Genomic DNA, 26,468 nt, shown 5'->3' with positions numbered 1-26,468 from the left:
CATCAAAGCCAAGATGATGAAGGATTAGCAGCTTCTTTGTGATTAATAGGTACAAGAGCACAAAACAAAGGAGATTAAGAAAGTCAATGGGTTTTATTGAGTCAACCTTATCTCTCACCAAGGCAAAATACTCATTCAGCCTGCAACCCACTAAGCTGCTTAGAAAAATACACCTATAGGGGCGCCTGGGTGACTCAGTTGGTGAAGCATCTGCCTTCGGCTCAGGTCATGATCCCAGGGAAGCTGCTTCTCCCTCTGCTTCTGCTGCTCCCCCTGCTTGTGCTCTCTCTCTCACTCACTCTCTCTCTCGCAAATAAAGAAAGGAAGGAAGGAAGGAAGGAAGGAAAGAAGGAAGGAAGGAAAGAAAGAAAGAGAAAAGGAAAGAAAGGAGGGAGGGAGGGAGGGAGGAAAGAGAGAGAGAGAAAGAAAAGAAAGAAAGAAAAAAAGAAAGAAAGAAAGAAAGAAAGAAAGAAAGAAAGAAAGAAAGAAAGAAAGAAAGAAAGAAAGAAAAAGAAAGAAAGAACAGACCTTTGTACCAGGTAAAGACCTAACATGTGCTTGTATGTGAAAGCACAATTAGCAAACTCATTCATGAAGGTCAATGAGAATATCTGCTTGAACTAAAAATCACTATGTCTTAAGAGACCAAATCAAGATAGTCTTACCATAAAGGGAAAGGACTTTTATCCCATCCAGAAAACACTTTGAGTTCAGGTGAAAAATTATATTGAAGCTGCTAAAGGTTCAATTAAGAAGGAATTACATAAACCATGCTAATCCAAGAACCTGCCTCTATTTCTTCTTACAAACCAATTCCTTTCCTATGTGTAAGTCTCTCTGTCTTACGGCAACCAGATTTACCAAGTAAAAATATAAAATACCCAGTTATTTTTATTATGTTGGATCATTTTTGCTATGTCTAAAATTATTTGTTTTACCCCAAATTCACATTTAACTGGGTTTCCTGTATTTGGTTCAGCAACCTTGTGTGCCTGTGTATGTATGTCTCTGTGTATTCAGTTTTCTTGTTATATACTGTTCTTAACACAAGAACAGATAATATTTGCACATCTGATATCCCTAGGATTACAGAATTTAGAGCAGGAAAACACTTAGATCTAATATAGTTTAATAATTTTATTCCATAGTTAGGGAAACTGAGACTCCAATAATTTAAAAGATTTGGCAAGATCCCATAGCTAGTTGCTATCCTATTCAGAGAAGGAACTGGAATATAGTTGTCCTGGCTCCTGGTTCTTTCTCTTTCTAGAATATATTTTCTCTTTTACATCTGAACTACCACTTGGTTTTTCAGTGATACACTTGGGCCAGACTGATGCCTTCATTTAGAAAGACGTACCTATATACAAATCGTTTCGGTTTCTGTGTACGAGATGAAATACAACACACACACACACGTGCACATGCACGTGCCAGAGAGTTTCAAAGCAATATGTTATATAGTGAGAACATCTGTTTGAGGCTGCCCAATATCCATCCTTCCTTTATGTATTTATGTATTGGTGTGTATTTATGTATTGCTATGTATTAGCATCCAAAATTCCTTTGGGAAAGTGCCTTTCTCCCGAATGAATAAAGTCTGCTGAGGCTGTCGATTAGGGCATCCCTCCGAGGCAATGTGTGGGCACATGACCAAACTAAGCCAGGTAGTTGATAGCTGTCATTTCCCAGCGCCTTCCTACTCTCTATTTTTAATTCTGAGACAAGAAACAAATAGAATATTTCTCCATCCCCACCCTACTCCAGACAGCAAGATGGTTTCAGATCATTTATTGCAATTGAAGTGACTGGGCAAGACAACAGAGCAGTTCATACTTACAAGACCCTTGGAGCTAATTATTTCCTTCTACTTAAAGCCTGGTTCTTCAGCTCCTTCACAGTCTTCCAATAAATTACCTGCTTAGCTTTAAGAAGAAGAGTTGGTTTCTATTGCTTGCAACCATGGAACTGTGATTGACACACAATATTTATATATTTCAAAAAGAAATTGAATTGTAATGCTGGCATGGAAATACTTTTAGTGTGAGAGGCAATCCATGAACTGAGGAACGTACAAGAAAAAAATACTGAATCACTGAGATTTAAAATATATACCTTTCAATTGTGTGGGTATAAAATTGATCTGAAAAAATATCCAACTGTACAAAAGCAAATGTAAAATTCAAACTGTTATGTAGATTGTCATTAATAAACTTGCAAAGACCTAAATACAAAAACTAAAATTATAAAGATTTTAGATGAAACAAAGGAGAAAATTGTTTCTATGGGGTTAGGCATGGATTTCTTGAAAAGTCACAAAAAGCATGAACCATATAAAGAAAACACTGATAAATTGGACCTCACCAAAACTGCAAACATTTGTCCTTCAAAAGATACTGCTCAGGAAATGAAAAGACAAGCCACAAACCACAGAGGGGAGAAAAGCTTTGCAAAGAATATATCTGATAAAAGATTTGTACCTGGAACATTAAAAAAAAAAAAAAAAACTCTCAAAACTCAATAATAAAAAAGCAATAAAAAATGAGCAAAAAATTTGAACAGACACTTCTCCAAAGAAGATATACAGATGTCAAATGGCACATTAAAAGATGTTCATCACTAGTTATTAGGAAAATGCATATTTAATGAAAAAAAAAAAGTCTCTCAACCAAGAGGATCCTAAGGATTCATGACAACTTAATTTGGTATTCTAGATCTCATCCTAGAATTTGGGAAAAACTAAAGAAATCTAAATAAAGTATGGACTTTATCAATATTTATTCATTAATTGTAACAAATATACCATACTAATGTAAGAAGTTCGTAATAGTGGAAATTGGAAGCAAGGTTTATGGAAACTTTTCATATTATCATCTCAATTTTTCTGTGAATCAAAAACTGTCCTAAAAAATAAAGTCTATTTGAAACACACACACTTATCCAAATGGCTAAAATTAAAAAGACTGACTATACCAAGTGTTGGCGAGGATATGTAGGAATTAGCACTCTCATATACCGCTTGCAGGGATGTACAACAATGTCATAAAACAGCTTGACAAAACAAATATCTGATTAAAAAAAAAAAACTTGTATCCAGACTATATTTTTTTAACTCTTGCAATGCAACAGTAAGAAGACAAACAACCCAGAAAAAATGGGCAGATTTGAACACATACTTTACCAAAGAAGGTATACAAATGCCAATAAGCACATGAAAAGCCACTCAACATTATTACTTATTAGGAAGACACAAATCAATAACCACAATAAAATATCAATACACTGCAAAAATGGCTACATTTTAAAAGATTTATGGTATCAGCTACTGGTGAGGGTACAGAGCAACTAGAACTTTCAAGTACAGTCAATAGAAATACAAAATAGTATAATTGTTTGGAAAACGTTGGCTGGTTTCACATGAAGGTAAATTTACATTTACCATATGACTCAGCATTCTTCTACGTATTTATCCAAGATATAGGAAAACATATGTCCATATAAAGACGTGGATGTGAATGTTCTTAGCAGCTTTGTTCTAAAAGCCAGAGACTGGGGGAAAAAAACAAATATACATCAACAAATGCACAGACTGAATGGGTAAACTGTAGTATAACCGTACAATGGAGTATTACTCAGAAATAAAGGAATGAACTACTGATACAAGCAAAAATATCAATGAATCTCAAAACACTTACACCAAGTGAAAGAAGCTTGACAATAGAAGCTATATACTATGTATTTCTTTTACATGACATTCTGGAAAAAGCAAAACCTTAGGGAAAGAAATCACACCAATGGTTATCAAAGGCTGAAGGATGGAGAGAGAGGATTGACTTGCCAAGGGGCATGAGTCACTTTTTGTGCTGATGAAAATATTATAGATCTTGATTGTAGTGGTGGTTATATATTTGACAAAACTCATTGAACTATTCATATGAAAATGGTGAATTTTATTGTATTTGAAGAATACCACCAAATACCAGCTCCCCCTCCAAAAAAATTGAGGCAAACATTGGAAAGAGAAAGAACATAGTTCCAGGACAGATATTAAAAGGAAATGACATGTTAGTGAAAACATAAAGGCTTTCCCAAAGTATTAAGCTGAAGGACTCTGAAACAAATAAAAATCTAGGCGGTAAAGGAGGGGAATAACGGGTATATGCAGAGAGGATTCCAAATAGGGAGTGCAGCACACACAGATTAGTGGTGGCAAGAAATATGGCACACCCCGATCTGGGGAAACAACAATTAGCTACAGGGCTGGACATGGAAGCAGTGCTAGACATAGACAGGGACAAAACTTCACAGCATCAGGTATAAAAGATGGGGTACAGGGCACCTGGGTGGCTCAGTCGGTTAAGCGTCTGCCTTCAGCTCAGATCATGATCCCAGACTCCCGGGATCAAGTCCCGTTTCGTGCTCTCTGCTCGGCAGGGAGTTTGTTTCTCCCTCTGCCCCTCACCCCGCTTGTGCTCTCTCTCTCTCTCTTATGCACATGCTCTCTCTCTCAAATAAATAATAAAATTTTTTAAATTTTTAAAAAAAGATAGGGTACAGGTTTCCAGCTTACTGAGCTGAATGGACAGTGGTAACATCTCCTAAGAAAGGAACACCAGCTTTGCAAGAGAAGATCATGAATTTGTTCTTGCATATGTTGAATATAAGGTTCATCAAGGTGCACACATATGACGTGGAAGGCAAAGAGTTGAGATTAAATCACATGAAATTAATTATATTCAAGCCACCTTGAGCTATAAAAGGCAACTCATATGTTTGAATCCAGTAACTTCCTGGAGCTCATATCCAACTGAGTGATATTATTGCCTTTATAAAAAAATAAATAAAAACAAGACTGAATATTCTTCAAGCATAATTATTGTGGCAACCATGCTTCATCCTAGAGAGCCATTTATGAAGGATACAGAAGTTTCAAAGTTGCACATGATGTGAAACACTCTTTATGCATCATGTATTTCTGGCAGTGGTTATTAATCATTTTCTTTCAAGACAAAGTAATTATGATCCATCATAGTAGTTGATATAAATAACTAAGGGGACTTGGAAAAGAAGCAATTCACCATTGGAGATTTGCCAAGAAATAAACTCTTCAAGTACAACTTATGGTTGCTCCTGCAAGATCAGTTAACTGTTTCTACAAGTCAGACTCTGGCTTCTGCACCCACAAATAATCTATCAAATTCTTTCTCTTGTAATATCATATTGTTCAAAGTTTTACCAACTACTATTCAACTACATGTATGCAAATTTAATTCAGTCACCAACTCCATAACAAGAATATGTTTCAAGAGACTGTTCATAAAGGAGAAAACAAATGTGTGACTCATTAATCAGAAGCATGAATTCTGATTGATAAATATGCCATTTTCATTATATTGTCAAAGGAGAAGAAAATATTCCAAGTCACATTTGAAAAGTCCAATCTGAGTTGTAATGCTTGCTTGCTTGCTCTCTCACTCTCTCCGCCCAGAAACGACTGTGCTTTGGACGGCCTGCAAATTCATGGTTGAAACTATCCAAAGGTGCCAACCTATAAAATCACATATATTGTTCCTGGTGCAACAAGAAAATTCCATTTGAGATTTACCTGAGATAATTTATCTTACACATCAACAAAAACTATTTGTCATAATATTCACCTTTGAATTTCTTTGAGACATAAGTTGTCTATCTGCTATTCTATAATTAACAAGTAGAATTATCAAACCAAAGAGACAGTAATCCTACCTAATAGTATGTATAACTCTGTTTGCCATTATGTTTACAATTATACATTTAAAAGGACAAGACTGGAAATCTGGGTATCTGGGTTCTGTCTCGGCCAGACTGGCTTCTGTACTGGTCTTTTATACTCCTAATAAATGGGTTGATTAAAAGTTAGTTAACATCTAAATTTCCTTCTATTTCAAAAATTCTGTAACACTCTGAAGGTCCGCAAAAATAGGAAGATACACTCGAGATTATTACATGAGAACTGCTTTTCTATACCTTTTCTAGCAAAGTGACTCCAATGGCAAAGATAAGAGTACACATCTCTCAATGATCACCCTGTGGGTTGGTCTGGGACATAGCCTGGGGCAGCTTCCAGAGGCAAGAACTTTTTTTTTTAATTTCTAGATTGATCTTTAAATCCATTTTCTATTATATTCCATATCTATATTGGGTTTTAATATAAAAATACTGTGTTTTCTAAATCCTAAAATGCAATTAACACTCTAGCAAGATCTGTTTACTGAATAACATTGAATATTCCCCCCCCATGGATCACCCGATGATCCATAGCCTGTTTTGAGAAATATGTTCAAATGCAGAGAAAAGGAGTCTATGCCAGGATTGAAAGCTCAAGGTTTTGGGACCCAGGCAGGAAACACAAATGAAGAGCAGAGGCTGTGGGAGGGGGACTAGGGTGATCTCTGGATAACCTAAAGGAACAGCTGTTAGCTCCAACCAGACTGCTGTCCAACATGGCCAAATATTCTGATTCTTCAAGGGACATGAAAAGATGAATTTTATATGAAATCTCTTCTGTTTGTAAAACACACTGCATACAAAATAAAACAGGCCAGCCAGCCTGATTCAGTGCAAAGTCTTCCTGGTTTTGAGTCCTTCGTCCTTATGCCTGCTCCAAGAAATGAATCCAGTTACACAAGAGAGAGAGTATCTCCATGGACGGAATAGAAAAACATTTTCAAAGGGTCAGAGTGAAGGCTGTGGACTTTTGAGGGCAACAGTGGAATTTTCTTCCCTTCAGTTAGATCATTAAAAGCAGAAAAGACATCAATTTTTCACAGTCATTACGGGCAGCTTAGCCTGGAAGCAGAAGCCTGAGGCAGACAGGCTCTGGAGATGGACTTCCAGGATGATGGGAAAGTCATGCATTTTACGTTTGTATTTAACCTTGGAATGACACCCTGTTTGAAAACCAGGCCAAAAAGCGATGGCATATAAATGAAATACATTTCAAACCCACGTGAGTACTGCATACACCAAGCTACGGTCCATGTCGCAAACTATGGTATGGCTGCTTCAACGGTTTCACCCATGCAAGAAAGAAAAATAGAGGAGGAGCTACTGATATTGAGAAGCCAACCTGGCACCCACAGCTAGACCATGCTATTCTTTTCTGGAACATTCACAAGCTCATAGCGTACCAACCTCAGACAAGGCCCCTCTGAAACTATGGATTCAATGAGACAAAACTAGGATGCCACATAATGTTTTCCTAAGCAGACACAAAATCAAGGTCACTGTGCCGCCCACAAAATGCCAAGCACCGCCCCTCTCTTGGCTCAGATGAGTGATGGCTACTTCTTTACTAGTTAGAGCTCTATGTTCACTCCAGTCTATCAATAAGATTTAGATACCCAGGGACGCCTGGGTGGCTCAGTTGGTTAAGCGACTGCCTTCGGCTCAGGTCATGATCCTGGAGTCCCCAGATCGAGTCCCACATCGGGCTCCCGGCTCGGCGGGGAGTCTGCTTCTCCCTCTACCCCTCCCCCCTCTCATGTTCTCTCTCTCTCTCTCATTCTCTCTCTGTCAAATAATAAATAAAATCTTTATTAAAAAAATAAATAAAGTTTCATTGGGCGCCTGGGTGGCTCAGTCGGTTGAGCGACTGCCTTCGGCTCAGGTCATGATCCTGGAGTCCCAGGATCGAGTCCCGCATCGGGCTCCCTGCTCGGCAGGGAGTCTGCTTCTCCCTCTGACCCTCCCCCCTCTCATGCTCTCTCTCTCTCTCATTCTGTCTCTCAAATAAATAAATAAAAATATTTTTTAAAAAAAAGATTTAGATACCCAATCTCTGTATAGATAAGATTTAGATATCCAACTCTAGAATTGCCCCTGCTTTCTAACAGCCAATTTAGAGGAAAGCCCAGCTTCCTCAGGTTCTCTGCCAAATCACCCAACTCTTATTAGTAGACTTCACTATCCTTCCACTTAGACACCCATGGTTTCCCCATGGTATGTGTTCTCCCTCACTGCAATGGGTAATGAACTGAACTTGTTTTACTACAGGTGTGCTCCTCCTGGGATCTGGTTGAAGGACATGGACACGTGTGAGCAATCGGCATGGTCTACCACACCACCAACCCATTCGGGTCAAAAGGCAATGACTTTGAAGGTGGCTGAAAGGATTCTGCCCAGCCATAATGCCCTTTTCCTGCCAAGTACACTCTGGTCCTTCCTCATGCCTTTCCTGCTCCTTTCGTGGTGCTTGATTAGGCAGTGTTTCTGCCTCTGATGAATGTACTAGGTTTGCAGGCCTTTCTAAGACTCATTGTTCAGACAGCAGATAACCAGTGTTTACCCATTTACTTGTATATGACCTTACTCAAAAAACCAATGAGGTATAAACTTCCCTCTTAAAATGATCCAATTGCGAGTAAAAACAGGTATTGTGGGGGAAACAAACAGACTTCAAGGAAGGCAGCACAGGATGCAATGTGCTCGGTGCTCCCTTTCAGTTGCATAAAAGACAAGCAATTAAATTCCAAAATGCTATGAAGCATGGCATTTAACAAGAAAATATATTCTGCTTTGTGTGACTTCAGAAGACAACAAATGGAGTCATGTCTAGAACAGGATGTAATCTGGCAAATTTATAGTCATAAGGGAATAATTACATTCAGTTTGGGCAAATGAGTGTTAAGACAGTGAAATGTGAAACCAGGACAGCCAATGTTATTAGAAGCGTACAGCTTTTCCTTGACATTCATTCTGGTGTCAACACAGAGGAAGGTATGCAGACATTCACTTCCAGTGTGAAAGAGTATCAGAGTTTTGGGGCGCCTGGGTGGCTCAGTCATTAAGTGTCTGCCTTCGGCTCAGGTCATGATCCCAGGGTCCTGGGATCGAGCCCCGCATCAGGCTCCCTGCTCTGAGGGAAGCCTGCTTCTCCCTCTCCCACTCCCCCTGCTTCTGTTTCCTCTCTCGCTGTCTCTCTCTCTCTGTCAAATAAATAAATAAAATCTTTAAAAAAAAAGTATCAGAGTTTTTAAACATTTATTATGGATTTTAAAGCAGAAGTATAAAGATAAAACTAAAACAAGGACCCATAATCCTGCTGACCAAGTAAATGCACGGAACCAAATCCAAACAAAACTACTCTTCCCTCTCATTTCAAACTGTTTTCCCTCAATGTCACCACTGTTAATAATTTCTCTGCATCCTTCGAAGAAGTGGAAAATATCTCAATGAAATATCACTATACAGTCATAAGAACAACTTAAAAAAGGAAAAAAGTAGTGTAATTCCAAATGCTGGTCACTGCAGAAAAATCAAGACTCTTAGACATTGCCAGTCAAAATGTAAAATGGTATCGATATTCTGGAAAATTGTTTGGCAGCTTCTTTATACAATTAAACATGGACTTACTAAATGACACAGAAATCACAACTCTTGGGCATTTATCCCAGAGAAATAAAAACTTATACTAATACACACACACACACACACAAGCTTATGTTCGTGAAAGCTTTATTTATAATAGGAAAAACTGGGAACAACCCAAATGTCCTTGGGTGGATGGCTCAACAAATTCTGGTACATCTGTATAATGGAACATACTTAGCAATAAAAAGAACAAACTATTTATACATGAAACAACCTAGATGATTCTCGAGGGCATTACGCTTAGTTTAAAAAAAATCAGTCTTAAAAAATTGCATACTATACGATTCCATTTATATCACAACCTAAAAAGGACAAAACTACAAAGGGGCTAAGAACATATTAATGGCTGTCAGGGTGGGTGGGGTATAAAGGGATAGCCTGATGGGGATCCTTTGTGCTGATGGACCAATTGTATACCTTGATTGTGGTGGTGGCTATATGAATCCAATATGGGATAAAACTGCATAGAATTATGCACATAGACACACAGACACACACACACACACACAGAAATGTATGGAAAAATAGTAAAAAACTGAACAACATCTGTAGTATTGTGACATTGTCAATTTTGTGGGCTTAATGTATGGTATAGGTAGACAAGATGTTACCATTGGGGAATGTTAGGTAAACGGAATGCAGGGCTTTCTACACTATTTTCACAACCTCCTGGGAGTCTATAAAGATTCCAAAATAAGATGTTTTTTAAAAGCCACACATATGCCAACTGTATAGATTAGGATGCTTTTGGCTACAAGTAGCAGAAAATTCTAATTCAATCAGCTTAAAAGAACAGAAATACCTTACCACCTCATCTAACAAGAATTTGGAAATAGGTTAGCTCTGGAAATAATTAAGTGCTCATCAACACTATCAAGGACCCAGGATTTTTCCTTATTTCTGCTCAGTCATCATTGGAACATAAGTTTGGTCCCTTACGCTAGCTTGTATCATGGCCTCAAGATGGTTAGCAGCATTACCACATCTGGTGGTAGGCAGACCATTTCTAATTAGTATCTGTTTTAGTCACAGAAACAAACATTTTCCAAGAAGTCATCTGCTAACCATCTCTCATGTGCCATTGGCAGGGTCACCTACCAACTCCTAAAACAAATGCTGGAGTTAGGGGATTTGGCAAGGGAAGTCAGAGCAGGAGAAGAGTAGACAGGAATGGAACCACCTTGAATCATGATCCATCCTTGAGGCTTCAAACGAATGTCTAGAGCTAAGAGTTAAATAAACTAAGTCACATGCACACAACAAAATACCATACAGCATAAAACATGAACTAGATATTTATGGGTTAATATGAAAAGTTCTCAAAACTCTATTAGGAGGGGGCGGAGCAAGATGGCGGAGGAGTAGGAGACCTGGATTTCGTCTCCTCTCAGGAATTCAGCTGGATAGGGATCAAACCATTCTGAACACCTACAAACTCAACAGGAGATCAAAGAAAAGAAGAGCAACAACTGTCTCATCAGAAAAGCGACCACTTTCTGGAAGGTAGGACGAGCGGAGAAGTGAATCTGAGGTGATATTTGGGAGGATAGACGGCGGGGGAGGGGCCTCCGTGGGCCGCTTCTGGCAAGTGATAGAGCTGCGGAGCACAAAATTGGAACTTTTAGAAGTCGGCTCCGCTGAGGGACATCACTCTGGTGGCTAAGTGGGAGGTGGAACCCTCCGGGACAGTGTGGTCTCAGGACCCATGGGTCACAGAAAGACCGGGGGTGCCTGAGTGTGGCAGAGCTCCCAGGTATCAGAGCAGGAAGCCGGCTGCAGAGATGGAGCCGAGGAGCGGGCTCTCAGCTCGGGGTTGCCATAAACCGTGATCCGCGGCACAGTCGGGCCACTGCTCCTCCAGCAGGGACCCAACAAGCGGCAGATGCGGGGAGACTCACCTCCTTCCCCTGGAGGAGCGGCACGGGAGCGCACCACAGGGATCTACTGGGTTTGGAGACTCCACACTGAGTCCGGTGCCAGAGATAGAAACACGCAGTCACAGGCCAGGTGAGCACAGAGTGTGCCCAGAGACCGGGGAGACGGGAGCAACTGACTGCTTTTCTCTGGGGGCGCACTGAGGAGTGGGGCCCCAAGTTCTCAGCTCCTCCAGAGTGGAGATTGGGAGGCCGCCATTTTCACTCTCCGCCTCCAAAGCATTACGGAAAGCTTGCAGGGAACAAAAGCTCCCGAGAGCAAACCCGAGCGGATTACTTAGCCCGGACCAGGCAAGGGTAGGGCAATTCCGCCTCCAGCAAAGACATTTGGGAACCATGGCAACAGGCCCCTCCCCCAGAAGATCAGCGAGAACAGCCAGCCAAGACCAAGTTTACCGATCAATGAGAACGGCAGAACTCCAGCGCTAGGGGAATACTGCACATAAAATTCATGGCTTTTTTTTACCATGATTCTTTAGTCTTTCAAAGTTAATTATTTTTTTTAACTGTCTTTTTTCTTTTTTTTTTTGAATTTTTCTTTTTCCCTTTTTCAACCAACATCTTATCAATCCCTTTTTTAAAAAACATTTTTATTTTTCATTTTTAGAGTCGCATTCTATCCCTTCATAGTAGTTACCCGTATTTTTGGCATATATATATAAGTTGTTCTCTCTTTAAAATTTTGAGATAGTTTCTTCTAACAGATCAAAATATACTCTAAATCTCTAGTGTATGGTTTTTTCCTACTCCCCTGCCTGATCACATTCTCTCCCTTTTTTTTTTTTTTAAATCCTCTTCTTTCTTTTTCAAACAACTTATCAATTCCTTTTATAAAATTTTTTATAATTTCGATCTTTACAGTCATATTCCATCCCTTCATCATATCAACCCTTATTTTTGTACATATATAAGTATTTCTTTCTTTAAAATTTTGGAAGGCACTTTAACAGACCAAAATACCCCCAAAATCTAGTGTGTGGCACTGATCTCTATACCAGCCTGATCATATTTGATCACATTCTGTTTTTGTTTTGTTTTGTTTTATTCTGCTTTGTTTTTTTCTCTTTTTCTTTTTCTTTTTTTTTCTTTTTCTTTTTTCTCTCTTTCCCTTTCTTTTCCCACTGCTTCAGGTCTTTTCTGATTTGTTTAGAGTATATTTTCTGGGGACGTTGTTACCCTGCTAGCATTTTGTTCTCTCATTAATCTATTCTCCTCTGCACAAAATGACAAGACGGAAAAAATCACCTCAACAAAAAGAACAAGAGGTAGTACCGACTGCCAGGGACCTACTCAATACGGACATTAGTACGATGTCAGATCTAGAGTTCAGAATCATCACTTTAAAGATACTAGCTGAGCTTGAAAAAAGCATGGAAGTTATTAGAGAAACCCTTTCTGGAGAAGTAAAAGAACTAAAATCTAAACAAGTTGAAATCAAAAAGTCTATTAATGAGGTGCAATCAAAAATGGGGGCGCTACCTGCTAGGATAAATGAAGCAGAGGACGGAATCAGTGATATAGAAGACCAAATGATGGAAAATAAAGAAGCTGAGAAAAAGAGAGATAACTACTGGATCACGAGGGCAGAATTCAAGAGATAAGCGATACCATAAGATGGAACAACATTAGAATAATTGGGATTCCAGAAGAAGAAGAAAGAGAGAGAGGGGCAGAAGGTACATTGGAGCAAATTATATCAGAGAACTTCCCTAATTTGGGGAAGGAAACAGGCATCAAAATCCAGGAAGCACAGAGAACCCCTCTCAAAATCAATAAAAATAGGTCAACACCCTGACATCTAATAGTAAAACTCATGAGTCTCAGAGACAAAGAGAAAATCCTGAAGGCAGCTCGGGAGAAGAGATCTGTACCCTACAAAGGTAGAAACATTAGATTGGCAACAGACCTATCCACAGAGACCTGGCAGGCCAGAAAGGACTGGCAGGATATATTCAGAGCACTAAATGAGAAAAATATGCAGCCAAGAATACTCTATCCAGCTAGGCTGTCATTGAAAATTGAAGGAGAGATAAAAAGCTTCCAGGACAAACAAAAACTAAAGGAATTTGCAAACACGAAACCAGCCCTACAAGAAATCTTGAAAGGGGTCCTCTAAGCAAAGAGAGAGCCTAAAAGCAACATAGACCAGAAAGGAACACAGACAATATACAGTAACAGTCACCTTACAGGCAATACAATGGCACTAAATTCCTGTCTTTCAATAGTTACCCTGAATGTAACTGGGCTAAATGCCCCAATCAAAAGACACAGGTTATCAAATTGGATTAAAAAACAAGACCCATCTATATGCTGTCTGCAAGAGACTCATTTTAGACTCAAACACACCCCCAGATTGAAAGTGAGGGGGTGGAAAACCATTTACCATGCTAATGGACACCAAAAGAAAGCTGGGGTGGCAATCCTTATATCAGACAAATTACATTTTATTTTTTTTAATTTCTTTATTCTTTTATTATCCCCATACATTGCATCATTAGTTTTGGATGTAGTGTTCCATGATTCATTGTTTGTGCATAACACCCAGTGCTCCCTGCAGAATGTGCCCTCCTCAATACCCATCACCAGGCTAACCCATCCTCCCATCCCCCTCCCCTCTAGTACCCTTAGTTTGTTTTTCAGAGTCCATCATCTCTCATGGTTCGTCTACCCCTCCGATTTCCCCCCCTTCATTCTTCCCCTCCTGCTACCTTCTTCTTCTTCTTCTTCTTCTTCTTCTTTTTTTCTTAACATATATTGCATTATTTGTTTCAGAGGTACAGATCTGAGATTCAACAGTCTTGCACAGTTCACAGTGCTTACCAGAGCACATACCCTCCCCAATGTCTATCACCCAGTCACCCCATCCCTCCCACCCCACCCCCCACTGCAGCAACCCTCAGTTTGTTTCCTGAGATCAAGAATTCCTCGTATCAGTGAGGTCATATGATACATGCCTTTCTCTGTTTGACTTATTTCACTCAACATAATACCCTCCAGTTCCAACCACATTGTTGCAAATGGCAAGATCTCATTCCTTTTGATGGCTGCATAATATTCCATTGTGTATATATACATATATATATATATATGTATATATATATACCAACTCTTCTTTATCCATTCATCTGTCGATGGACATCTTGGCTCTTTCCACAGTTTGGCTATTGTGGACATTGCTGCTATAAACATCGGGGTGCACGTACCCTTTTGGATCCCTACTTTTGTATCTTTGGGGTAAATACCCAGTAGTGCAATTGCTGGATCATATGGTAGCTCTATTTTCAACTTTTTGAGGAACCTCCATACTGTTTTCCAGAGTAGTTGCACCAGCTTGCATTCCCACCAACAGTGTAGGAGGGTTCCCCTTTCTCTGCATCCCCGCCAACATCTGTCATTTCCTGACTTGTTAATTGAGACCTTTCTTGTTTTGACAACAATACAATAATAGTGGGGGACTTTAACACCCCCCTCACTGAAATGGACAGATCGTCTAAGCAAAAGATCAACAAGGAAATAACGAATTTAAATGACACACTGGACCAAATGGACTTCACAGACATATTCAGAACATTCCATCCCAAAGCAATGGAATACACATTCTTCTCTAGTGCCCATGGAACATTCTCCAGAATAGATCACATCCTAGGTCATAAATCAGGTCTCAACCGGTACCAAAAGATTGGGATCATTCCCTGCCTATTTTCAGACCACAATGCTTTGAAACTAGAACTCAATCACGAGAGGAAAGTCGAAAAGAACTCAAATATATGGAGGCTAAAGAGCATCCTACTGAAGAATGAATGGGTCAACCAGGAAATTAAAGAAAAATTTAAAAAATACATGGAAACCAATGAAAATGAAAACACAACTATTCAAAATCTTTGGGATGCAGCAAAGGCAGTCCTAAGAGGAAAGTATATAACAATACAAGCCTTTCTCAAGAAACAAGAAAGGTCTCAAGTACACAACCTAACCCTACACCTAAAGGAGCTGGAGAAGGAACAGCAAATAAAGCCTAAACCCAGCAGGAGAAGAGAAATAATAAAGATCAGAGCAGAAATCAATGAAATAGAAACTAAAAGAACAGTAGAACAGATCAATGAAACAAGGAGCTGGTTCTTTGAAAGAATTAACAAGATTGATAAACCCCTGGCCAGACTTATCAAAAAGAAAAGAGAAAGGACCCAAATCAACAAAATCATCAATGAAAGAGGAGAGATCACAACCAACACCAAAGAAATACAAACAATTATAAGAACATATTATGAGCAACTCTATGCCAGCAAATTAGATAACCTGGAAGAAATGGATGCATTCCTAGAGATGTATCAACTACCAAAACTGAACCAGGAAGAAATAGAAAACCTGGACAGACCTATAACCACTAAGGAAAATGAAGCAATCATCAAAAATCTCCCAACAAACAAGAGCCCAGGGCCAGATGGCTTCCCAGGGGAATTCTACCAAACATTTCAAGAAGAATTAATACCTATTCTTCTGAAACTGTTCCAAAAAATAGAAATGGAAGGGAAACTTCCAAACTCATTTTATGAGGCCAGCATTACCTTGATCCCAAAACCAGACAAAGACCCCATCAAAAAGGAGAATTACAGACCAATATCCCTGATGAACATGGATGCAAAAATGCTCACCAAAATACCAACCAATAGGATCCAACAGTACATTAAAAGGATTATTCACCACGTCCAAGTGGGATTTATCCCTGGGCTGCAAGGTTGGTTCAACATCCGCAAATCAATCAATGTGATACAATACATTAACAAAAGAAAGAACAAGAATCATATGATCCTTTCCATAGATGTAGAAAAAGCATTTGACAAAGTACAGCATCCTTTCTTGATCAAAACTCTTCAGAGTATAGGGATAGAGGGTACATACCTCAATATCATAAAAGCCATCTATGAAAAACCTATAGCGAATATCATTCTCCGTGGGGAAAAACTGAGAGCTTTCCCCCTAAGGTCAGGAACGCGGCAGAGATGTCCACTATCACCACTGCTATTCAACATAGTATTGGAAGTCCTAACCACAGCAATCAGACAACAAAAAGAAATCAAAGGCATCCAAATTGGCAAGGAAGAAGTCAAACTCTCACTCTTTGCAGATGATATGATACTTTATGTGGAAAACCCCAAAGACTCCACCCCAAAACTGCTAGAACTCATACAGGAATTCAGTCAAGTGGCAGGATATAAAATCAATGCACAGAAGTCAGTGGCATTCCTATACACCAACAACAAGACAGAAGAAAGAAAAATTAAGGAGTCAATCCCATTTACAATTGCACCCAAAACCATAAGATACCTAGGAATAAATCTAACCAAAGAGACAAAGGATCTGTACTCAGAAAACTATAAAATACTCATGAAAGAAATTGAGGAAGACATAAAGAAATGGAAAAACGTTCCATGCTCATGGATTGGAAGAACAAATATTATGAAGATGTCAATGCTACCTAGAGCAATCTACACATTCAATGCAATCCCCATCAAAATACCATCCACTTTTTTCAAAGAAATGGAACAAATCATCCTAAAATGTGTATGGAACCAGAAAAGACCCCGAATAGCCAGAGGAATGCTAAAAAAGAAAAGCAAAGCTGGCGGCATCACAATTCCGGACTTCCAGCTCTATTACAAAGCTGTCATCATCAAGACAGTATGGTACTGGCACAAAAACAGGCACATAGATCAATGGAACAGAATAGAGAGCCCAGAAATGGACCCTCCACTCTATGGTCAACTCATCTTTGACAAAGCAGGAAAGAATGTCCAATGGAAAAAAGACAGTCTCTTCAACAAATGGTGTTGGGAAAATTGGATAGCCACATGCAGAAGAATGAAACTGGACCATTTCCTTACACCACACACAAAAATAGACTCCAAATGGTTGAAAGACCTCAATGTGAGACAGGAGTCCATCAAAATCCTACAGGAGAACACAGGCAGCAACCTCTTCGACCTCAGCCACAGCAACTTCTTCCTAGAAACATCGCCAAAGGCAAGGGAAGCAAAGGCAAAAATGAACTATTGGGACTTCATCAAGATAAAAAGCTTTTGCAAAGCAAAGGAAACAGTCAACAAAACCAAAAGACAACTGACAGAATGGGAGAAGATATTTGCAAATGACATATCAGATAAAGGACTGGTATCCACAATCTATAAAGAACTCATCAAACTCAACACCCAAAGAACATAGAATCCAATCAAGAAATGGGCAGAAGACATGAAAGGACATTTTCCCAAAGAAGACATACAAATGGCCAACAGACACATGAAAAAGTGCTCAACATTGCTCGGCATCAGGGAAATCCAAATCAAAACCTCAATGAGATACCACCTCACACCAGTCAGAATGGCTAAAATTAACAAGTCAGGAAACGACAGATGTTGGCGGGGATGCGGAGAAAGGGGAACCCTCCTACACTGTTGGTGGGAATGCAAGCTGGTGGAGCCGCTCTGGAAAAGAGTATGGAGGGTCCTCAAAAAGTTGAAAATAGAGCTACCATATGATCCAGCAATTGCACTACTGGGTATTTACCCCAAAGATACAAAAGTAGGGATCTGAAAGGGTACGTGCACCCCGATGTTTATAGCAGCAATGTCCACAATAGCCAAACTGTGGAAAGAGCCAAGATGTCCATCGACAGATGAATGGATAAAGAAGAGGTGGTGTATATATATATATATATATATATATATATATATATATATATACACACACACACACACACACACACACACACACAATGGAATATTATGCAGCCATCAAAAGGAATGAGATCTTGCCATTTGCAACAATGTGGTTGGAACTGGAGGGTATTATGTTGAGAGAAATAAGTCAAACAGAGAAAGGCATGTATCATATGACCTCACTGATATGAGGAATTCTTGATCTCAGGAAACAAACTGAGGGTTGCTGGAGTGGGGGGGTGGGGTGGGAGGGATGGGGTGACTGGGTGATGGACACTGGGGAGGGTATGTGCTCTGGTAAGTGCTGTGAATTGTGCAAGACTGTTGTATCTCAGATCTGTACCTCTGAAACAAATAATGCAATATATGTTAAGAAAGAAAAAAAAAAAGAAGAAGAAGGTAGCAGGAGGGGAAGAACGAAGGGGGGGAAATCGGAGGGGTAGACGAACCATGAGAGATGATGGACTGAGGGTTCTAGAGGGGAGGGGGATGGGAGGATGGTTAGCCTGGTGATGGGTATTGAGGAGGGCACATTCTGCAGGGAGCACTGGGTGTTATGCACAAACAATGAATCATGGAACTACTTCTAAAACTAATGATGTAATGTATGGGGATTAACATAACAATAAGAAATTTAAAAAAAAAACTCTATTAGGAGATGAAAAACAAAGTATATAATCATGTATATAAGAAGGGTCATGTTGGGCGAATTTCTTTTAATGATAGCAAACAACGGGGGCACCTGGGTGGCTCAGTCAGTTAAGCATCTGCCTTTGGCTCAGGTCATGATCTCAGGGTCCTGGGATGGAGCCCTGCGTCAGGCTCTCTGCTCAGCAGGGATCCTGCTTTTCCCTCTCCTGCTCCCTCTCTCTCTGCCAAATAAATAAGTAAAATCTTAAAAAAAAAAAAAAAAAAAAGGTAGCAAAGAACGTTGGGGTATGTACTGAATGTTTGCATCCCCTCAAAATTCTGTTGAAATTCTAAGCCCCAATGTGATTTCATTAGGAGATGGGGACTTCTGGAGGCAATTAGGTCATGAGGTTGGAGCCCAACCATCCACAGGCCAGGAAGCAGGCCCTCCCTAGATACTGGATCCGCTAGCTCCATGAGCTTGGACTTCCCAGCCTCCAGGACTGTGAGAAATAAATGTTTCTTGTTTAACCCATCCAGTCTGTGGTACATTTGTGATAGCAGCCTGAGCTGCTGACCGAAACAGCCTATATATTCTCATTCCTTGTTTTTCATTCTTTTCTTTAGAACCCCTATTTCAGGGGCACCTGGGTGGCTCAATCGTTAAGCATCTGCCTTCGGCTCAGGTCATGATCCCAGAGTCCTGGGATCAAGCCCCGCATCGGGCTCCCTGCTCAGCGGGAAGCCTGCTTCTCCCTCTCCCACTCCTCCTGCTTGTGTTCCCTCTCTCGCTCTGTCTCTCTGTCAAATAAATAAATAAATCTTAAAAAAAAAAAAAAGAACCCCTATTTCATTCAGGAAAGCATATAATAGGGCAACTTCCCATATATTCAAAAGTCCCAAAACTAAAACTATTCACTGTTGCCAATTTAATAGATTTAAAATAGCAGGTCACTACTGTGTGAACTTAAGGATTTTTAGGTACGAATGGGGTCACACATCTTTCTGCAGTCTTTGACATTTGGCTTTCATCTCTTTAACATTTTCAATCGAGTCATTTTTCTTCTACTTACTGAGTTATGTGAATTTTATATAAACCTAAGAAAACTATCTTTTTAATCAGCCATACGCATTGCAGGTTATATTGTTTTGTTGTTGTTGTTGTTATTTTCTCTTACTTTTTGATGATATGATTGGTTATGCAGAAGTTTCTAATTTTCATATAATTAAATGTATCAAAGTTTTCCTTTCTAGGTTTCACGACCACTTTGAAAAGCTTTTTCTGTAAAACTCTGAGTAAATCCACTCAGGCTGTCTCATAAGACTTTCTCAGTGGTGGAAATGTTCTATATCTACACTTATCCAACATGGTAGCCACAGTTAACCCTCGGTTAATCATGGGGGTTGTTGAGTAATTAGTAAGAGTGAAAAACTGAATTTTCCATTTTATTTAATTTTAATTAATTTTAATGTAAACAGCAACATGTGGACAGTGGCCACCATGCTGGACAACGCAATTCTAGAATCTTCATGGTTTCATTTTCCAAAATATCTAAATATTTGAGCCTTTAGGAATTTATTTGGATAAAAGGAGTGAATTATCAGGATCTAAATCAAGATCTGATTGCTGTGTTTTATTGGGAACACAGACTACCTTAAGATTCAAGTAGAAGTTAGAGAATCTACCTCCAGAAAAATAAGTATATGGAGATACAGACAGAATTCTGAAGCTTATAGGCCAATAGGAGGAGATAAACAATATACAAGTCAATCATAAATCAAGATCATTTCTGATGATGAGAAGGGTAAGAAGGAGCTGGGACAGAGCTATGAGAGAGATTGACAGTGGGGGAGGGATGGTGGGAGGCACCACCTTAGGGATGGCAGACAAGAAAGGCCCTCTGGGGAGAGGATATTTGAACTGACAGCTTAAATATGAATTCGAAGCCAGACCCCAAAAAGCTGGACCAAGAGCCTTTCAAGCTAAAGAATAACCAGAGCAAAGGCTTGGAGGCAGGAGTGAGGTTTGCTCCTTGGAAGGCAGAAAAGATGTCCAGGGTGGTTAGAGCCCAGTGAACAAGGGAGAAGTTAGATGGGATGAGGGTGGAGGACACAGGGGCCACATCACCTTTCTTCTGAATTGTGAAACTGAAGCTTAACCAAAGTAAGCAGACCAAGCTCACACTCAATTGGAGGTGACAGAGTCAGGACTCTGGTCCCTCCAAAGTCTCTGCTCTCCACCACGGCAGTGCCTGTCCTGTGATTCCAAGCTGCTCCTTCCCTGCTTAAATAGCTCGACCCGATATGACCCTTACTCTTGCTTCCAGGCTCATCTCTTGCCCCCAATATTCTATCACCCCAACGACTGGCATGTCATCAAGAGAAGCCATCCTCCTGTTCCTCCAACAGCTCCCTGCACCTGCCCTGCCCTCCCTTGCCACTTATGCCTGATCAACAGTAACTCATCTCAGCTGCCCTTTGACTTCCCAACCCCTGACCTCCTGGAACCTCTGCCTGCCCTGCAGCCCCGCCAGATACACTGACCTCTTCCCTTAGAGCCCACTGTAGTTGGTGCATACTGCTATGGAGTCACTTACAACCCGAGATGGTACATTTCGGTAATATGTTGTCACTTCCAACTAAATCTCAAGTTACTTAATCATGTCTTACTCATCTTAGCGCACTGCCTGACATGTACATTTTTTTTTGAATGAGTGACTAAATTAATGAATCCATTTCCACGGAAAAACACACTTCCCCTTTTGTTCTCCGTTATGAACCATGACAAGTGCACTACAGTGCTCTGCTGATAATGGGTCTATTTGTCCTGAACTGAGAAGCTGAGGTCTAATTGGTATTTTAGCCACACTGCTGGCTTCCTCATATATTAAGATAATGCTTTCAAGTGCCCCATATTGTCAATTTATGTCCTATCTAATAAGGAGCCTATCATTTTTATCGTTCTCTTGAGTCCTCAGTTAATCGCCATTCAATTTTTCACTCAACATTCTAGAAAACCCATTGTTGTCAAAACCCACACAGACTTGATACTTTGTGCATGTGATATGTTGCACATGCAGGAGGCTTAGAAGATTTTACACTGACCAACATGATTTTCAAGCCATCACTTGAGTATCTAATGCCAAAAATTACTGCCTCATTTAAAGAGGGATTCACATAACTTTGTCTTGAATGAATCAGTGGCTTGGTATGATCCAACTCTCATTTTCTATGTCGTGATTTGGTTTAATTTAACATTGATTGAACAAACTGGGTAAATATAAATTGATTTTTTCAGGGATCAGGCTTGGATCGTTTGGCTCTATCTGTGGCTTATACCTCTCAGCCATGAAGGAAAGAAATCAAGAAACAGAAATGAAGCAATGCTATACTCACTGGGGAATCACTGGTCATCTAACACGTGTGCAGAAAGTGACATTGTCAAATAAGCAAAGGAAACATCAAGTGCTATGTTATTTAAAAGCAATATATCAGGTATCTGAGAGAAGGTATACCTTAGACCAGTTGACTTAGAAAAAAACTTAGTGTCAGTACCTGGGTCTTTCAATGTCCAATCCACTTGAAAAAGTACAGTAAAATTTCTGATAATGTCATTTGGCTAGAAAGTGTGATGCCACCATGGTATATTCTAATTCAAGCACTCGAACTTGGGAGGGCCATCAACAGCTGACATCTGGAAGAAGAGCGCAGGAGATGCCAAAGGGTCTAGAAAATATGCCTTTGGTGGAATAGTTCATTCAACTGGCATGTTTTGCCAAGAATATAAGAGACTCACTTTTGCTTCCAACATGGCCAAGAAGTACAGACTGGCCCTGACCTTTGCAGATAACAACTATAAACTTGGGGACAGAATACAAAAACAAAGCAAAGCAGGGGCACCTGGATGGTTCTGTCAGTTAAGCATCTCCCTTCAGCTTAGGTCATGATCTCAGGGTCCTGGGATCGAGCCCCACGTCGGGCTCCCTGCTCAGCAGGGAGCCTGCTTCTCCCTCTCCTCCCCGCTGGTGCTCTCTCTCGCTATCTCTGTCACTATCTGTGTCTCTCTGTCTCAAATAAATAAATAAAATCTTAAAAAAAAAAAAAACCCACAAGGGAAAGTAGTCGGCATGCAGGAAATGGTGAAACCATCACAGCAGAGGGAGTATCTCACTAGGAATCCAGACACCTAGGCCCCTGCTGTGACAGATGCATGTGACTCTGAGACTACCCCTCATTTACTTTGTTCCCATCGCTAGCACTGGTTCACTTACCACAGTGCATTCCGTTTATACATGGGTCTCATAAACACATGGTCTTCAAAAGGTAGAAACCATTATTTCTTTCTGATGGGACTGAAGTAAGTGTTTCAGCAGTGCTTGTTGGGACAGAAGTTGTTTTTGAAGGTTTTAGTTGGACTGGGTGAGGAGCCTATTGAATTAGGAAGAGAGTTAGGAGCTAAAACCAAAATCAGTGTAAGGACTATTTCAGCAATCCAGATAGAAACTGTAGGGAACCAATGCATACGGAGACTGGGAGATAAAGGTACTAATTGTGTAAATAAGTTTCTGTTGGCAGCGACAAGAACTGGATGAGTCATTTAAGCATAAGGGAGGAGTCACTAATGAGCTTGATGTTTCTACCTAGGGAAAACATGTGGATGGGACTGCCATTAGTTAAGCAACTGAAAGCAGAAAGATGGGGTTTGGGTAGTGTAGGGATTGGAAAAGTAGTAAGATCCCTCTGAGGTCTGTTTTATTCAAGTGCTTTTGAGCACTCAGTTGAAAATACTCTATAATAAACTGGCAAGACAAGTGTGAAGCTGGGTTATTGATGGCAATTAACATGGGGCGGGGCAGGGGGGGGTCGGTGGATGAAACTAGCTAGAGAGTGTTGCAAAGAAAGAAGGAAGGGTGGCCCCAAATTCTCAGCCCCTCCGGGGGCAAGTGGAGAAGTCGCTACAGTGGAGATAGAAAGAGCATACTCAGTGGGCAGGAAGAAAACCAACACAGCGTCAGAAATTGGTGGGGATAAACCTTCAAGACGGAAGAATAGTTATCACCACTAGAGCCCACGAAGAGATGAAGAGACAAGGACTAAGAGAAAACTAGATAGTTTGCAGTAGATATTTCAGTTCTGTGGCCAAAAGAGAACTCAGATGGCAGAGCATTGAACAGGGGAATTAGGTTAAAACAGATGTACCCTTTCCAGAAGTTTTATGATGTTGGGAAGGAGAGAGAGGACATTAAATATAGAAGCAGGACCAATATACATTTTTTTTTGGAAGGAGAGAGACTCAAGCATGTTTCTAGGATCCAAAGAAGAGGCTATCACAATCGTTAAACATTACAGAGGGGAAAAAAGAACCAAAAAGCAAAATTCTAGAGGAGACAAGGCTTTAAAGTACAGACTGAGAAAAGACCATAGAAAGGAAAAAGGATATATCATCCTTCCATTCATTTATTCATTCATACATACCTTCCAAAAAAAACACATTTATTGAGCATCTACTATCTGCCAGGCCCTGTTCTAGATGCTTGGGATATATCCATGAAGAAAACAAAGAAGCCTGCCCTTATAAAGCTCATATCCTAGCAAGGTTGATAAGGAGGGACATAAAATAACAAAGAACACTATAAACATATAAATTACGATTTGTTAGAAGATGCCAAATACCATGGAATAATAACAGAGCATCATAAAGGAGATTGAGAGCGTCAAAATAGGGAATTGGGTTGCAATTTTTTAATAGCATTGTCGAAGTAGAGCATATTCAAAAAGTAAGATAAATGAGGAGATTTGCCACGTGTTAATACGGGCAAAAAAAAAAAAGGATGGGCACAGGTATATCTATGGAAGAGGAGACATAAAATTTGTATTTTTAGAATCAGAGAAACAAAAAAATATTTCTTCAAAGGAAGAAATATTGCTGCAATTTAGTGATATGCTTCTTGGTGGGAAGAGCCATTAAAAGAATTCATCTCTTTCTGTGTGTTCCCTGGGGAGCCAAGCTAGTATCTCTGGTCTCAGTGTATCACACTCAGGACAGCAGTGGGGTGGCTGAAAGGTCAGGAGGCCCACAATTAATTAATAGGATCTGGAGGTACCTGGCTGGCTCAGTCAGTAGAGCATGCAACTCTTGATCTTGGGATCATGAGTTTGAGCCCCACAGTAGGCACCGAAATTGCTTAAATAAATAAACTTTAAAAAAAAACAAAACAGGATCTGCTTCCATCAGTCACAGCCCAGAGAAGCTAACCATGGAGTTCAATCTCACTATTACAAAACAGCGAGGCAAGGAATTTCATAGTTATTACTCATACCTCTCTTTATTGATTCATTCGGTCAGCAATAAATTATTATTAAAGCTTATTTACTCAAAATGTTAAGGCACATAGTAAATAAGGCCTCCAGACTCACGTGTGACGCAAATCTAAATAAAAAGACACACTACCTATGGAATTCCTCTTTCAACAAAAGGCAGCAACCCCATCCAAGAAGTCTGCCTGGTTGGTTTTTAAGGTTTTTAAGGAAGTTTTTGAGGTTTCATCAGACCGAGAGAGGATGACTGCATACTTTCTATGTCCAGATTTCCCACCTGTTCTGTATTTTCAAGGACCAGTAAATGTGGCTCCCAGTGGAAAATAGCATTGTTTTTACTGCACTGATACACACTCAAAACTTCCCACAATGAAGACACCCGAAAGAGGAAACCTCAGATTGCCAAAAAAGTCACTGCAGAAGCTGAGAAGAAGCTCCATTAAAAGGAAAAGTGATGGGGTGGGGCTAACAAAAGCTATTCTGATCTGCCCCTGTCTGAAAGAACACAGAGATATGGTGTCCCTCCTCTACCAACAGGGTCCTCACCCAGGGACTCGGACTCTGAAAACAACATTTAAATATGGTCTGTGGCTTCTTAATTGTATTCCTCAAGGAAGCAGATCATGGCCCCCCTCAGTTGTGTTTCTCTATATCCATCCAGAGGCAACAAATCATCAGGCCAAACTTGGGGGGTGGAGAGGCATGCACTCAGGGATACAGTCTAATCTAGCATGTGTAGACCCTACAATAGGGTGCTGGAGTTGGGCATGGAAATTCCCTGGCAGAAAAATCCCTGGCAGGGGTTCGCCCTGTAATTATAGCTTCTCATGGACTGCATCTGCTCAGAGCATCAGATAGCCAAGAACTGAGGCTCCCACCTCAGTCCAGTCAGGCTGAATTATATAAATGCCTGCTCAAAATGAGGAATCTGGCTGGATGCTGTCCACATCAATCTCTCCTCTAAACAGTAAATTTGACAAGGCTAATTCACCGGTACTCAAGTTGACAATGAGTAAAGCCAAGGGAATTCCACACAGCTAGCCTTTTGACAAAGACAGTGTCTAGGTATTTCCTGCCTTGTTTGAATAAAAGTGAGAAAAAAAAGCTTTGGACCTATGAGAATATATGCAGAAAGGGAGAGAAACATTCTCCTAAAGATTCAGAGTAATAGTGGGTGAGTGAAATGACTTATCACAAGAAATAGACAGTTATCTTGGGAAACGTGTATCCCTAAAGGACCCAAGAAACTATTGTCTATATAAAGAAAATCACAAGAAGTAAAAGGCAAATTGCAAATACAACAGGGTAAGTTGCAAAGATATTCAATTAGGATAAAAAAGGGAGCTTCATGCATTGCAAAATAGTAGAAAGAAATGAAAATTTCACCAGATGAAGTAAAATCCTCACTAAAGAAAGAAAAAAGTAGTATTGTTATAGAATTTAAAATCATAGATGTGGGGGA

The sequence above is a fragment of the Neomonachus schauinslandi genome, chromosome 7, assembly GCF_002201575.2.
Source record: "Neomonachus schauinslandi chromosome 7, ASM220157v2, whole genome shotgun sequence".
Classification (NCBI taxonomy): Eukaryota; Metazoa; Chordata; class Mammalia; order Carnivora; family Phocidae; genus Neomonachus; species Neomonachus schauinslandi.
Note: the sequence above shows the minus strand (reverse complement) of the source record.